Consider the following 12,232-nt stretch of genomic DNA (forward strand, 5'->3'; position numbering starts at 1 on the left):
TTTATCTTATTGATTCTGTCTTTCTGTGCACATGCCTATTTTTCTAGCCAGACTATAAACTTCTCACAGAAAAAGACTACATCTTATCTTTGCACACAGCCTGGTCCTGCTGAAGAGGAATTAACTGCTTTGTCATCTCCATAGTAGCTTTTGCAAATTGCTCTCTAAAATCATCTGAGCCTTGGCTGGTTTGGCTCAGTGGATTGAGTGCTGGCCTGTGAACCAAAAGGTCGCTGGTTCCATTCCCAGTCAGGGCACATGCCTGGCTTGCAGGCCAGGTCCCCATCAGTGGATGTACGAGAGGCAACTGCACATTGAAGTTTCTCTCCCTCTCTCCCTCCCTTCCCCCCGTCTCAAAATAAATAAATAAACTCTTAAATAAACTTAGCTGAATGAGGAGGTTGGCACAGACCTGGGCTCTGGTCCCGAACTGTCACTCCTAGCTGTGTAACTTTGGTTGCTCCTCAGTTTAACCATCCATGTAAAGGGTAGATCGGATGACTCTAATGGCCCTTCCAAAGCCAAAGTTACAGGAATTTCCAGTGTTTTCTGCTCCATTATGGCCCTTGGCCTGCCTGTCTCTTATGCCTTTATGTACGCATAGAAAGATTCTATAGCCCCATGTGGCTGAGGTGCCTCAGACCTGATGCACCCTTGGATAGAACCCTGGCCTAGCGGGCCGGAGACCTGGATTCTCAACCCAGATCTGCTGCCTCCTAGCAGCGTGACCTTGGTGAGGTCACTTAACCTTTCTGAGTGTCAGTTCACTGCTTTATGAATGGGTCCAGTAAACGTGAAGTGTTATGATATGGATGACTTAACCGTGTAAAAGGTGAATCCGACCATCGCTTTCTCTGGGCCAGAGAAGAGAAATCATTCGTAGACCAGCCCTTGGGAATGGCTGTGTTAGGCATTTCTCTTTAGCCAACTCTTAGGGCAGGTTTGCTCAATGAGAATTATTCACGAAGGTGATTATGGTCTGTCACCGGCCACAGAGGCAGTGTGGGCCGGGAATGTGATTGGTAGAAGCCCATGGTTACCATCCAACCATGAAGTCCTGGCCAGTGTGGTAACAGCACAGAAGTGTGTGTGTGTTAAAGGACAGAACAGCAGTTTTCCCATTTTAGGGCTTAAAGAGCCCTCATGTGTTTTTACCTTTCTCCTGTTTCTGACGCTCTCCCCTGCTGGGAGGGGCATTCAGCTGTGCCCACCAGGTACACACCTCAGGTTTCTCATTCAGAAAAGTCTGCCATCTCTCTTGCCTACTTCACAGGGTGTCCGTGAAGACCAGATTCAGCAAACGAGCATGCATCCTAAGTTTGAAGGCTGCGTTCACGACAGCCACGGTGACGGTGAAGGTGGGGCAGGGACCTGAAGTGGACGCTTGGACTCCACAGTCAGAGCTTGGGATTCCCACCCAAGCTCTGCCTCTGAGGAGCAGCGTCCCTCCCACCCTGAGGTCTCGCTCGTCCTGAGTGGAACGGAGATTAGAGTGCCTGCCCAGCAGGTGATGGTGGGGTAAACCGGTGTCAAAAATGTGAAGTGCTTGCAGCTTTGCGTTGCAAGCTTGAATAAGAGCTCAATAAATTGTTGCTATTTTTCTTAAATCTCTCACTATGTCTTGTTTACTGCAGGTGCCCGATGTGTGTTTTCGCTGATGTAGTAGGTCATTAACAGTGTATGTTTATTCAGGCTGCATCAGGCCTCAGTTACTCCAGCGCCGTAGGGTGTGTTTATGTGAATTCAGATTCTAGTCAAATCTTGCTTACATTCAGTACTGGGAGACAGTCAGTAGAGCAGGGAGGTTAAGAGTGAGCTGGTGATTCCGGGCCAGATGCTGTAGCATGTACTAGTACTAGCACTTTATGCCATTTCCTCGTCTGTTGAGGGGTGTGTGATAGATAATAGGTGGGTTCGTTGAGGGGATGTGTGTAAAGCACATAGCGAGGGCTCCATCAGTGACTGCTTTTCCCCTGCAGCGACTGCATGCTGTCTCCTGCGTTTACCGGCCTTGTGCAAATCTCTGTCCTTACTGATGGAGGTTCGCTTGTTCTTTCAGCAACAGAGCTAGGGGAATCTCCAACTGTGAGGGCAGGTTTTCTTTCTCCTTTTACTTCTGACAAATTGTTTTTTTAATGACATAGCTAAAACATATGATGTAATTAACATGCCATAAAATTCACCATTTTAAAGTATACAATTCAGTACTTTTTAGTGTGTTCATAAGATTGCACAGCCATGACTACTACTGACTTCTAGAACATTTTTGTTACCTGCCCTTGCCCCCTCTCCCCAGCCCATGACAACCACTGATCTATTTGCTCTCTCTATAGACTCCCTATTGTGGACATTTCATATAAATGGAATCATACAGTATGTGGCTTTCTGTATCTGTTTTTTTTTTTTAAATAAGATTTTATTTACTTATTTTTAGAGAGGGAAGGGAGGGAGATAGAGAGAGAGAGAGAGAGAAACATCAATGTGCGGTTGCTGGGGGTTATGGCCTGCAACCCAGGCATGTACCCTGGCTGGGAATCGAACCTGGGACACTTTGGTTCCCAGCCCGCGCTCAATCCACTGAGCTACGCCAGCCAGGGCTGTATCTGTTTTTTTTTTTTTTCACATAACATATTTCAAGATTTATCCATGCTGTAGCATGTACTAGTACTAGCACTTTATTCCTTTTTAGTGGCCAAATAATATTCCATTGCAGGGTTAGACCAGATTTTGTGTATCCATTCACCAGTTGGGTTGTTTCTACATTTGGCTATTATGAATCATGCTGCTATGAATAACTCGCTTCTGACAAGTTTTGCTCTGTTGTCACATGCATCAAATTTAGAAATCGCATAGGCTGACCCTTTCAGCTTTGTGAAATAGCTCTCTTTATATTAGATTTTTGTCTTAAAATTTACTTTGACACATTAGCTTTCTTTTGAATAGTCTTCACATAGCATATGTTTGTTCATCCTTCTACTTTCAACTTACTGTATCCTTATGTGTAAGGTACCCCTCTTGTGGGTGTATGGGATTTAAAAAAATTCAGTCTCTGTTTTTTTAACTGGAGTATTTACTCTGCTATGTCTAATGTACTACTGATACATTAGATAGATTTGGGCTTACATGTACCATTTTGCTTTTTACACTCTTTTGATCCTCTTTTGCTGTGTTCTCTTTGTCCTTTTTTTTTGGCCTTCTTTTGCATCATTTTTGTAATTTCTATTAGCCTGTGAGGAATGTATTCTTTTCTTTTAGTGGTTACCTTGGATGCAACATGCATCCCTGACTTTCTGTGCTAAGTGAGTTCTTGCACCACTTTCTGAACAATCCAACGACTTCAGAATTCACCTTTCTGCCTGCTGTGCTATTGTTACAGGTTTCCATTCTCTCCATGTTTTACTTTATTTTATTTTTTTCATATTTTTTATTGTTGTTCAAGTACAGTTGTCTCCATTTCCCCCCCACCCCAACCATCTCCAATTCTCTCCATGTTTTAAACCACAACAGATATTGTCTGATGTAGCCAGTATTCATTTAGATTTATTCATGTTTACTTGGTGTTGCTGTGTATTACTTTTTCATTACTCTTTGTTTCTTCTTGCATTTTCACACATTTATCTAGGATCATTCTCCTCCTAGAACTACCTTTGGAGTATAATATTTAGCATATACTATACTAAATATTATACTACACTGTTCTATACTATACTAAATACTATACTTTAGTATTTAGTCTATTTAGAAATATGTTTAGCATTTTCCTTCCCGTGTAGATCTTCTGGTGACAGATTGAGTTTTGTTTGCTGAAAAGTCTCCACTTTGTTTTTATTTTTGAAAGATACTCTTTTGTAAGTCAGGAATTCCAGGGTCCTACTGTTAGTTCCTTTCAACTTCTGGAAGATGTCGTTGGCTTTCATTGTTTCTCTTGTGAAGTCAGCTCCGAGTCTTGTTGCTCATAAAATTTTCTCTTCGTTTCGGGTTTCAGGAATGGTTTTGATGTGCCTAGGTATAGATTTCTTTGTATTTATTCTGCTTGCGGTTCATAGCACATCTTGAATCTGTGATGCAGTATCTTTCATCAAAGCCTCTACCCCTTCACTCTCATCTCCTGGGACTCTAATGAGAGGTGAGTTAAGACCTTTTCACTGTCTCTTTAAGACGCTGTGTTTTCCATTGTTTTGGTTCCTCTGATTTACTCTGAATGTTTTCTACCAACTTACATTCTCGTCCAGTACTGTTGCCCTCACTTGTGTTTAATTGTCTGTTGATCTTTTCACTAGAGTTCTTCATTTCAGCTATCAGTATTTAATACTGTAAAATTTAATTAACTTTAAAAAATAGTTTACAGTTCTCAATGAATCCTCCATCTCCATCTATTTCCTTCGATTTGATATTTTAAAGTTCATGTCTGCTGACTCCAATATTGGGCTTTTCTGTAGATCTGTTTTTTTTGCTTTTGGGTCAGTTGCTTTGATCTCCTGGTATTCCTGGCAATGTTTTGGATTGAATACTAGACATTTTTTTAAAAATGAAGAGATGTACAAGACTCTGGGTATGCCTTCAGAAAGAATTTACTTCTGCTTCTGAGAAAAGTGGAATTGGGGTAGGTTTGACTCTGGGTTTTAGTCCTGTGAGACCTGGTCTATTTCTAGTTAGCCCTGACTTGGAGATTACAGCCCTTCAGGGATTTTAGCTGAAAACCTGGTTAAGACCTTTTTAATGACTCCTTCTTCAAGGTGAGCCCTCAACCTCCAATTTTGGTTACTCTAGGCCGTGCTAAAAGCTCTGCCCAGTTTTCCAGCTGCTTAGACCTGCTTAGGGGCTGGCAGGGGTTTCGAAGGGGCATAAGGCCTCCGTGTGTATTTCATCTCTTTACGCTTCCTTCCTCTCCAGGGTCTTGGCCTCTTGAGTCTGTCCTAACTGCACGGGTAGCTCTCTGATGCCTTTGAGTGGATTTAAGAAAATCCCCCCATACTAGAGCTTTTAAAGACTGCTCTCACAGGAGGGGTTTGTCTGCTACATGGTCTGCCACAGTCAGAGGTAAAATCCAGCTGTGGCTTCTATTATTTTTATGGTAATGATTTGAAAATCCTTCCAAAAAAGATGTCATTCTGAGGCTCAGAGCCCTTTGACAAATGCGTAGGGACGTGAGTCTCTTACCGTCCCATCTGTGAGGAGGCTTCTAAGTGATGAAAGCAGGAAGTGACAGTTCAGGAGCATCTTTTATGTGCAGAGCACCTGCAACGTCTGTGCAGGAAGTAGTTTACAGTTCTCAACGAATCATCCATCTTAGTTCCAAGACGTAAGGAACATGGGGTCTTCTGGGGAAGGGAAGTGGGACCTTGGTATGGGAGGTGGTGAGGACTGCATGGGACAGACAAGAAAAATCGAGGTCAGAGGATGGCCCAGGGAGTACAGTGTGAGAACAGGAAGTAGAAGAGGACCCTGGACAGTGAAGTACCAGGAAAGTGGAAGTCTCTTCACCCAGCTGATGCCGTTGGGGATTCTTTCCCTGTGGGGAGGAGGGGTGTCAGCCTAGGGAACTGGTAATCCACACACAACTAGCAAGCCTGCTTGTTTCCTTCCAGCCATGGTTCTTTTACCCATTCCCACTACATATTTTCAACCTTCTGGATGTGCCACCGGATGTCTCATAGGCTCCTCCAGCTTAAGGTAGCCCAAGGTGAAATGACCTGTGTGTTGTCACCGCGGCCTCACCACTAACCCCTTCTCAGTTTCCTGCACCACAAAAGAATCCTAGAACCTCCTTGCCCTGTGTGGTTCTCAGAATTGGCCAGCCTTACCTGAGAACTACATTGTAACCTGGGGCTCTCCTTCCCTGGGCTGTTGTCCCAGTTTGTACCTGTGTTGCTGTCTCTTTTGATTGCCTAGGCAGCTTCTTGGACGTCTGTATCAGTCGGGGTCCAAACATAAGACTTGAAACCACATAGTAATATGAGTATGGAAAGCTTAATATATGAATTAACTATTCATAGTAATATGAATATGGAAAGTTTGATATAAAGACTGAACTAATGGATTGGTTAGTAAGAAGTAAAGAGAACTCTAAAGACCGTAGAACAGCAGATATAAGGAGCAGCCACCAATCCCAGGGCTGAGATAGAGGCCCCGAAGGAGTAGCACCCCACATGCCATCCCCAGCTGAGAGCTGGCCTTTGTTGGGTAGGACATGGCTGTGGCTCCCTGGAGGCAGAGAAGCCTGAGATGATGTGTTGACAGAATGTTCTAGACATGGGCCCCCTAGAGTGACAGGGGAAGCTATGATGGAGAGATGGAGACGTTCCTTCATTTGCTGTGGGTACTAGGAGAAGCCGCTGGCTGCTAAGTGCTACCAATGATCATCCACTGCAGGATCTGGGTGCAGGAAAGCTGTGCACACTGCAGAAACCTGTTGTCGGAGAAGCTGGCTGCGCTGCAGGACCAGATGCTTGAGAAGCTGCATGTGCTGCAGAAGCTAGATAATGGAGAAGCTGCGTTTTATGCAAGAGCCTGCTAAGAGAAGCATGCCAGCACCAGGAGGAAAAGCCCTTCCTCTTTCATAGTCTCTAGCACCCCCTGCAGACAAAGCATAGCATTGTAAGCAGCTGCCAAAGGAACAAGGTTTAAAGGGCCTAGCTCCATTTTCTAAGAGCAGGCAATGAATGATCCATTTTGAGCCCAGAGAGCTACTGAATGTCACTCTATCATCATCGTGAACTGGTTGGTTAAGAATGTGGACTCTGAAGTCAGGCTTCCTGGGTTCAAGTCTCAGCTCTGTCATTTACTATTAGGGTAACTTTAAGAGACTTATTAAGCTCTCTGTCTCAGTTTCCTCATTTGTGAATATAAGAATGAACTAATATAAGAATTAACCATACAGGGTAGGAATGAACTATAGGATAGTAACTGATACAGGGTAGTAATAGCACTAACCTTGTTGAGTTATTACGTTAAGTGAGTTGATATTTATAAGGCACTTAAAAGAGTAAGCGATATACCAGATTTTATACATTGCTATTATTATCATTATTACTCACACTTCAAATTGCAGTCAGGATGGGCTTTCCTTAGTAGGTATCAACTTCAGTCTATAGAACTATAGCACAAGACATCTTTTTTATTCCTCTTTTCTGAGGTGGGCGCAGGAACAGGGAGTGCTGTTAGGATAAGTCGTCGTCTTAACTCACCATGGGCGTATTGCAACAATCAGAAGCCTGGCAATGCTATGTTGTTGCTCTGAACTCACCTGTAGCTCCCTGGTACCTTCAGGAGAGAGCCCAGCTGCCTTCCCCTGGGTTTTATCTCTCACCTCCCGCCATGCTCTGGCTCAGCTGTTCACTTCAGTCATTCCAAACACCGAAGCTCACTGTTCTCATACCTCACCTGGCTGTGCCTCTATTTCTCAGCTTTACCTATGTTGTGGCCCCCCACACTGAGTATCATTCCCCCTTCTCTTTGCTTGGCCAAATCCTTTTCAGCCTTTAGAAAACTCAAGCATCATCTCTTCCAGAAAGCCTTCCCTGGATCCCCAAGTTGGTCTCAAAATGCTTCTCATCTTTTTGCTCCCAAAGTAGTTGTTCTGTTACAAGGAAGTGGTCTGCTTCTGCGCCTGTCTCCCTGGCTGGAGTTGAAGGCAGTTGGGGTCTCCTGCGCATTACTCACATTTGCACGCTGTGCATTCTAGCCAACAGCTCTGGGTAACAGCATGTGCCTTGTGCACTGATATAATGCATATGGCATCCCTCTAAGGCTACTGGTCGCAGAGTTTTTGCACAACCTGCCCCAGTATTCACTATGGTCCTGAGCACCAAATGGTATCATGCAATAGGTGAGCAGAATTGCCCCCTCAAAGTCTAGGCATTTATTACAGCATGCATTGATAGCCGCCCATTATGCTAACTGGCCTCTCCTAGACACTTGTTAGGTTGGTTAGGAGTAGCTGAAATATTTTAGAATAATAAAACCATATTTGCTTTCAAGATACTAGGTTCTAATTGCTCCTCATCCAAGGGAATCTCAGAAGTAGGGCTGGGGAAGGGGAAAGAGGGACACAGTCCTGTGATGCAACCAAGGACTTTAATTGGAGGCAGCTCCTCCCGAAGTGGCTTTCTCAGGAGCTGAAGTGACTCTTGCTGGTGGTGCAGGGATGGCTCAGACGTCTTCTCCTCCTCGGGGGAGTTTCCGAGTCAGTCTTCATGGCCCCTGTTCACCTCCCTCTTCCTCCTGGAGTCACTCCCACAGCTGTGCGGCCTCGGAGACCTGTGTGGGGGTGCTGACTAGTAGAACCTTCAAGGACTCGCAAGAGTACATGCCTTCAACACCCCATTGACAGAGTAGTGGGGTGGGTGTCTCCTTTGCCTACTATTTTGACGACTTGTGTTTAGATCTGAAAGAGTGAAGGACAAGGCTTTGGATTACACGTGAGTCGACAGCCTTGGTCTTATTCCATTTGAGAATTGCTCATATCATGGCCTAATAAAATTCTATTTACTTCAGGTAAGAATAACCCCAAACTGGGTTAAGCAGTTGAGGTCTTAGAGTTTACTTGTCGTGTCAGCATAGCCTAGCTGGTCCTGACTAGTACACACATATAAGTTTCGATCTGTTGAGTGCCTGCCTCGTGTGGGGCCATATTCTAGGCACTTATATATGTGGCCTCATTTTATCCTCCCGACAATCTGAAGAGTAGGTAGTGCTATTACGCTTATCTTCATTTGCAGAGGAGCATGCTGAAGCTCAGAGAGAGTGGTGCAGCGACATGTTCCAGCTCAGTAAGTGACTGAGGCAGAGATCAAGCAGGTATGTTGCACTAAAGCCAGTCATCTTTAATATCTAATAAATATAGTCTTAGGCGCTATTGTTACAGGTTTGGGTAATTCCTCCCCTTTCACACACCCCCAAAAGCTGAAAGAAATCTGAGGGTGTCCCAGCAGAAGGGACAACCAGCACACAGCCACAGCAGGAACCTACCAAAGGTCCGTGGGCGATGCTCTTGGGACATTCTTGGATTGTAGGTGTTAGTGGTGGTAGAAGGCCCCTCGCCGGCTGGGCAACAGCAACAGAAAATCTTTGACGCCATGTTTTGGTGGACTTTGGGGAGAGGAAAGGACCGTGGGGAGGCTCTGCAGCTCTGATCTCAGAAGCCCATTGTTATTTCAGCGGTGGGTCATGCTGAGCCAGTCTGTCCCCTGGTAGCACCCCTCCCCTCTCCCACACCTCCAGCAGCCCCCTGGGGACAGCAGGCCCAGGCTCACGCGTGTGGGCCTACCTCTGGCCAGTCTTCCTCTTCTGTCCAGAGTTCTCTTACCCAGGAAAGAGCTTGGAGCCTCTACTCTGATGGTCTACCTGCAGAAGCACCTTGTTGAATCAGCAGACCTGGACGTGCAACACAGTTCTCTGGGCAGGGCTACTTCCTAAATGAATGTAAGGCTGACTAGAAAATGAAAATGTCTCTCTGCTGGGACTTGTGGCAGCAGGGCCCAGCACATGTACGCAGTAGTGCCCCTAGATAAGCATTTAGAAGTCAGGTTTATCTACTGCGTTCCAAGTGTCTGCTCATGGGCTGATTCTATAAACCCTCTGAGCCTTGCTATCTTATCTGGGATCTGGTAATAAGTGCCCACCGTGGCGGAACCACTGCGGTTAACTGCACATAAAGTGAGCACTGTGATGGCAGGTGCACATAGCTGCTGGCTCAGCGCTCATTCTCTTTCCATTCCCATTCCTTCATGGAGCTTCTTGGCTCCCGTCTATTCCAGCTGGGCCCATGGGAGCATGATGCTGCAGCTCGGCCTTGCTGGTTCAAACCCTGGCTCTGCACTAAATTGCTGTGTGGCTTTGGGTTAGTCCATTCCTGTCTCTGGGCCTAGGCTCCCACCTGTAACAGGTGGTGTTGGGCTGCGTCATCTCTCCAAGGATCCTTCCATCTCTGATGATCCAAGGTCCAAGGTTGTATGTTCTTATCTTATTCCCAGACTCCTTTCTCTCTTCCAGGCCCCTGGCCACCTCCCACTCTCATGCCCCTTTCCTGTGGCCAAATTCATAATCTAAAACTACCTTCCTGCGGTCTCCCTCTCCTCCACTGCATTCTAGCTGCCTTTGCATAGGCTCTACTTTTGGCTGGGCAATGCTCTTGTCCAGAGGTCTGAGTGACTCATTCCCTCGCCTCCTTCAAGCCTTGCTTAAGGGTCACCTTTAATAGAGAAATCTTCTGGCCTATTCACCTTATTTAATTCATCCAATTTAACCCCCCTTTCTCCCCCTGGAGCTCCCTCTTACCTTCCCTACCTCACCCTTCTCCATAGCCTTGTTCATGTTTGAGAATCAGACAATTTGTTCAGCATGTATTTACTGGGGACCTACTGGTGTGAGGTACCATGTGAGGGACATGACCATGAACATGAGCAAGAGATTCTGGCTCTCAAGGAGGCAGACATGGGTCCAGTTCACCTTTGGACCCCAGCACTGGGCATGGGGCTTTGCAGAGAGTAGCTGCCCTCTCATTATTGAGGAATAAACCCATGAGCCTTCTCTGACTGTTGGACAACAACATGCCCCAAAGTATCCCCATTCTCCTTTCTACTAACAGGTGTTTTACTCCCTGATCATGGACATGGATAGAAACATGCTGATTCTGGGCTTACCTTGTTTTCCCAGTGACTTCAGTCTTGGAAGATAAACAAGGGAAGAGAAAGAGCCAAGGTGTCAAGGACAGTGGCATTCATTGAGCATCTTGGACAGGTCCTTTGACATGATCTATCAGCTCACCTAACTTTCAGCTTCACTCTACAAGGCAGGACTTTGTCCCACTTTCAGATGATGGAACTGAGCTTCAGAAAGGTGACTTTCTCAGGTCTTATAGCCAAGAGAGCAGTGGGGATTTTAACATAGTTTTGTCTGGTGCCGGAGCCTTTGCTGTCTACGGCCTCACCCTACAGGCAATTCCAGAGGAAGAGAGATGTCCAGAACCATCTTATCTTCTGAGAGTTCATGGAAGCTGGTTTTCAAATGGAAAGGCTGCTCCTGAAACTTGGCAGAGCAGCAGAGCAATTCAGAGCACACATTTTTTACTTAGGTGGAGGTGGAATGTAATTCTTGCTGGACCTTGCCGTGTAATTTAGAGCAATTCAACCTCCTCCAACCTCAGTCTTCCTAACTGTAAAACGGGAATGGTAAAACCTATCCCAGAATGTTTTTGTGAGGATTGGCTGGCATAAAGATGTGAAGTGCTTAGCACAGTGTCTGGCACACAGTAAGTGCTCAATAAAGTGACTGATGCTGGCTGAGGCAGGTGGGGTGTGGTGATTCTTGCACTTCCAGTGCCCTCCTCTAGATGGAAGTAGCAGACAAAAAAAAGAAAAAAGGGCCCTGGGGTGTCCCCTGTGGGCTGTGACCTTTGGGTTGCCAGTGACTCCATAGCACTTGGATCAGAACAAGAAAGATCCACAAAGTCAAACAGGAAGGCTTCTTCTGGAGCTGGAGGAGCCCTTAGGGGTCATTTCGCACAGGTGGGGAGACTGAGACCCAGAGAGAAACAGAGTTAGAGGCAATGGCTGCTTCCTGCAGCAAAGCGAAAAGGTGTCCAGGAGTGGTGGAGACGGTGTCTCCCTTCACTACAGAACAAATACCCTCTCCTGCTCTCAGGCCTGACCTTTGAGCCTCACTCACCTGTGGCTGGTGGGGCAGAGAAAGGCCGTCTGTGATGTCACAGAGCCCAGGAACTGGGAACTGAGGCTCAGAATGTTTATTAGGCATCCTGGTCAAGGTGACACTGCTGATGATTTGGCAGAAAGAGGATGATGGATCAGAGGCTGGGGCATTTTAAAGGTTCAGGGTTGTTATTGTTAAATTGTTTTACACATGGATTGTACCACTTTAGGTCCTTCTCTGCTAGGGAGGAAATGCCGTGCTTTACCAGCTGCCACCACTGTCCCTCCTCCTGTCCTGATCTCTGTGCTATGGCGACAGAAATGAGCCCGAGCTGGGCTGCAGAGATTCAAGATTCTCCCTTGTGATTACATGGGCTCACTGTCCCCGCCTCAGTCTGCTGACCGGCACCCTGAACTATACGCGTGTCCTTAATCCCTTTAGTTAGGTAAGGCAACACGCTCACAGCTTCCGAGAAATAGGGCATAGGTGGGGTTTTTTTTGGGGGGGGCATTATTCTGCCTACCACAGTCCTTAAATATTTGAATAAATGAAATAAATTCCCAATTCAAAAAGCTAGGAAAAG

The sequence above is a fragment of the Phyllostomus discolor genome, chromosome 3, assembly GCF_004126475.2.
Source record: "Phyllostomus discolor isolate MPI-MPIP mPhyDis1 chromosome 3, mPhyDis1.pri.v3, whole genome shotgun sequence".
Lineage (NCBI taxonomy): Eukaryota > Metazoa > Chordata > Mammalia > Chiroptera > Phyllostomidae > Phyllostomus > Phyllostomus discolor.